Below are 3,893 nucleotides of genomic sequence, written 5' to 3'. Positions count from 1 at the left end.
CAGGACTGAGGAGCCACTGTTAACATACTGTTGCCTGTGAACCGGAACCATTCTATGTGGCATAAAAATGCGGAAGTGCTAAAACGGAAGTCCGTGGCATATACCCCATTTAACCTGTCATAGACAGGATCAGAAATAAACCACGCATACATAAAACATTGGTAAAAAATGCATGTATTCACTATTTATTAGTACTTCTGATATTTTCTAATTATTTCAACCAGTAAGACACGTGATATGTAATTTCAGGTAACAGTGTCTTTCTGGAAGCAAAGATGAATCTTAAAAAAAGCAATGAAGAGTAAATTCACTTTTACGTCTGAAGGTAATGGTGATCATCACAGCTCCCTCAAAAGCATCTACACAACCCTGTTCATCACCACTGGAGATAATGATGGACTAAACAAAGAACATGAGCAGACAGCTTAAAAATGCTCATCCAGACCAACCGCTGAGTGACTCTACAGTCAACCTGAGTGAGCTCTTCCAATCGGTGCCTGACCAGGAGAAACCCAGCAGGACAGTCCTGACAAAGGGAGTCTACAAAATTTCTCATGACAACCTCACCCACCTCCACACCTACAACCCTCAAAGCTCACAAACCTCACTCTTCTGCTTTGCTTTGTCGGATTTAATAAGCTGAGAAAACAAGTAGGGAGATTTTGTATGTATATGTTATAAATTGAGGCTGTTATAATCCACATTAAGGTATGGATCTTACACTGCTTCATGTAGTACAGTGGTTCTTAATCTTTTTTGAGGTACCAAACCCCCCAGTTGCATATGCTCATTCACCGAGCCCTTCTTATTCCAACCCCCCCTCTGATTTAGCAATGCAATTTTATTAGCTGTGTTACCACCCCCACGCCACTAGAGGCAGTACCAACCCCGAAAAGATGTGACTAAGGAGCAGATTTAGACTATAGAATTTCGTAAAAACTGTGAGCTTTGCTGAAGTAATTAAAGACAAAAGTTAAAATCCATGCTGGGAGTGAAACTCCTTCAATCAGGGCTCCTCCGCAGCACTGATTGGCTAAGCAATGTAACGTGATCCTCTGATTGGCTAAGCAATGTAACATGATCCTCTGATTGGCTAAGCAATGTAACNGAAGGGAGTCAGACCACTGGAGTTGCTGGTTGATCTTTAATGCAGGTTGCTGGCAGAGGCCTGCGCAAATAGAAATACAAAAAGCCCTTTAACATGCAGCTCTTCCATTCACAGGAGTCAGAATTCCCCTCTTCTCAGGCAGCCTAGGGCCAACTGCGAGTAGCGCAGTATTGTTCCCAGAAATAAATTCACAATAATACAAAAAAAATAATAAAAATAAAGGAAACTCTGAGATAATTGCATAACCCAGATGTTTTGAGTACTTAATACAACCAGCTTTAACATTATAGAACAAAAGAACCAAATACACATACCTGCACAAATAGAAATACAAAAAGCCCTTTAACATGCAGCTCTTCCATTCACAGGAGTCGGAATTCCCCTGGCAGATAAACACATGGAGAAATCCTGTGACTAACTAATAACTGATAGTTCTAATATTTACAATAAAATTTCTGAACATGTCAAAAGAAATGTATGCATTAAAACATAAACATTCACAGCTGCATGTGCTTTCAATTATTTTATAAATATAAAAGAAAAACATTAACTTAATGAAGAGCAAAGAAACTTTCCTACCTCTTCTCAGGCAGCCTAGCAACTGAGAGTAGTACAGTAATGATGTCATAGAACACTCTCTTAAAGCGACAGTACAGGTAGTAGTGTTTAGCAAAATAAATTAAATAATACAATTCTTAAAATATAACAACAAAAATAGGATTCTTCAGTGTTGATCAGGATTTAGTGAAATTTCAAACATTATAAAAATAAATAAAAGCACATTTTCTAAACTTGTTACATAAAGGAGGATGCAAGTGGACTGGGCTTTTCCCCAAAATTCACAATAACACTACTATTCAGTTGTGTGAAATTGTGCTTTTACAGGCTTCATAACATTGTGTCAGGGAAGCAAAACTGAGCTATTAACTGATTAGTTTATCATTGTTTTTTTCTTTGGGTGAAATATCTAAAGAAGTACATGCATCAGCAGTATATGCAATGCTAGTTTTTAGAGTTTAAAAAACATTTGGAACTCATTTAATTGGCTAATTTAGTTAAATGCAAATTGAATTCTATTAGATGAAAAGTAATTGTGAATATTCAGAAATAAACCAAATCTTGAAATATTAATTTAACATCCCAAAGTAAAAGCAGAATAAACAAATAACTTCAACGCCTTTATATATAAAATATGTTTATACCTTACCATGTTAGTGATTAATCCTTTATTAAGGGAACATAATGAAATTAAATGTTATGCTTAGGGCTTGTTTTTGGAATGCAGCCAATTGCTTATTTACCCTCCAACTCAGATAGTTAAAACAGGTTTAACTGTAACAGCCAGGTGTCTTACGCTGGCAGACGATAAAGTTTATTTGGTTTCATGCTCTCAGGCAAGGACAAAGAAACTGACCGTGCCATGTTTCTTTGTCACACATCTTCATCATCTCATCACTGATGGACCTCAGGTTGTTTTTACCATTTAAAAGAGCAAATAACTGAAACATGTCTTAACCCTACGGAGTCTTGTGTCTAAATGGTTGTTTTGGTCTAATTTTGAATTTACCCTTATATTTTCACCATAAAAACTATTTTCATTTCCTTGTTTGGTATTATTTTCAGAACAACCTAAGCTTCATGATTTTACAGTATTTGTTTCATTTTGACAAAATGCATTATCCCACTGGATGAAAAAAAAAACACACACAAAAACAAAATCTGAGTAAAAAAAATTATCATATTTGTACTATTATAACATTAAAAAATATATTGATTGAATCGTTTTTACAGCCTAAAATGAAACTTTCTTTTGTGAATTTTAAGAACTTGTGTACAAACATAGCCAAAAACTAACTAGTCTACATTTTTTACAGCACATTGCGGGCAATTTCCCAGGTGTTTTTTTTTTTTCATTATTTTCACGTTGTCTGCATTGAAGTCTGCCCTGATACGCGTCAGACAAAATGACCGACAATGCTTTCTGATTGGTTGCTTCAGACATGTGGTACGTTTGAGGACATCGGGAAAATGGAGTTTATGTTGCATTCGTTCACTTTTTGATCATAAAACATAACATATTGCATTACTTTGTTTGCACAAGGCTGCGCCATCACGATCGAACATATTTCTGGTTTTATTTCGAAGTAAATATAAAACAAAATCAATGTAAAAACACTACTTTTATAAAGTTAGAAGTGTCTAATGTCCGACAAAATTGAACTCAACACTTCTCACGCGGCTTTCCCCCCCCTTTTTATTTGAGTAGCGGAGGTGTTTTTGACCGTTCCACGGCGGGCGTCGACTCCAGATTAATTTAGTCTTTGAGCACTTAGTGCATTTCAAGCAGCTTATGATACTTCTTATTGATGTGACTTTAGAATGTTATGTCTAAAACTGCTATCTATATATGAAAAAAAAAAAACCCAGAATAAACAATCATGCAAGAAAACAGAAACCTGATGCAATGGGGTATATGACACGAGAGGTGGTGACGTATTTCCGTTTGAATTTATGCCACATAGATTGGTTCCGGGTCCTGCTTGCTCCTATTGTTTTTACCCAAAGCTGAAAGATCTGTACCATGAAAAAGATGCAAAACTTAAAATATCTGTAGTCCTACAGCAGAATAAAGATGCAATTTTATAGCAATGTCTTAAAATTACAAGAAGTCGTTTTAATGAGAAATAAAGATTCAGATTGATTTGATGTAACCAGCTCTGTCCATGTGGTTCTGACATTTGTCAGTAATCAAGAGGATGTACATTTCCACCTCAACTGACCAGGT

The 3,893-nt window shown here is 35.9% G+C and overlaps 1 long non-coding RNA gene across 1 annotated transcript; it reads right to left on the bottom strand.

Moving 5' to 3' along the window:
* Positions 1 to 1,127: 1,127 nt before the first annotated feature.
* On the bottom strand, positions 1,128 to 1,706 carry LOC103460918 (uncharacterized). Its single transcript, XR_533018.1, has 3 exons — positions 1,688 to 1,706; positions 1,423 to 1,490; positions 1,128 to 1,168 (listed from the first exon to the last, which is right to left on the bottom strand). It is a non-coding gene; the product is annotated as an uncharacterized LOC103460918 (long non-coding RNA).
* Between the last annotated feature and the right edge of the window lie 2,187 nt (positions 1,707 to 3,893).

Source organism: Poecilia reticulata, unplaced genomic scaffold (assembly GCF_000633615.1).
Source record: "Poecilia reticulata strain Guanapo unplaced genomic scaffold, Guppy_female_1.0+MT scaffold_341, whole genome shotgun sequence".
In the NCBI taxonomy this organism is placed as follows: Eukaryota; Metazoa; Chordata; class Actinopteri; order Cyprinodontiformes; family Poeciliidae; genus Poecilia; species Poecilia reticulata.
This window is presented reverse-complemented; position numbering and strand designations above follow the sequence as displayed.